Here is a 636-nt window from a genome sequence, read left to right as displayed (position 1 = left end):
TAGGGAAGCTCTATTTTTAATTTCTTAAGGAATCTCCACACTGTTTTCCAAAGTGGCTGTACCAACTTGCATTGCCACCAAGAGTGTAAGAGGGTTCCCCTTTCTCCACATCCTCTCCAACACACGTTGTTTCTTGTCTTGCTAATTTTGGCCATTCTAACTTGTGTAGGGTGGTATCTCAATATGTTTTTTTTTTAATTTATTTATTTTCAGCATAACAGTATCATTATTTTTTTCACCACACCCAGTGCTCCATGCAAAACGTGCCCTCTATAATACCCACCACCTGGTACCCCAACCTCCCACCCCCTCTCACCACTTCAAACCCCTCAGATTGTTTTTCAGAGTCCATAGCCTCTCATGAGTCACCTCCCCTTTCAATTTACCCCAACCCCCTTCTCTCTAACTCCCCATGTCCTCCATGCTTTTTGTTATGCTCCACAAATAAGTGAAACCATATGATAACTGACTCTCTCTGCTTGACTTATTTCACTCAGCATAATCTCTTACAGTCCTGCCCATGTTGCTACAAAAGTTGGGCATTCGTCCTTTCTGATGGAGGCATAATACTCCATAGTGTATATGGACTACATCTTCCTTACCCATTCGTCCGTTGAAGGGCATCTTGGTTCTTTC

Source organism: Mustela nigripes, chromosome X (genome assembly GCF_022355385.1).
Source record: "Mustela nigripes isolate SB6536 chromosome X, MUSNIG.SB6536, whole genome shotgun sequence".
Taxonomy (NCBI): Eukaryota; Metazoa; Chordata; class Mammalia; order Carnivora; family Mustelidae; genus Mustela; species Mustela nigripes.
The sequence above is the reverse complement of the archived record's forward strand: the minus strand, read 5'-3'. Positions refer to the sequence as shown.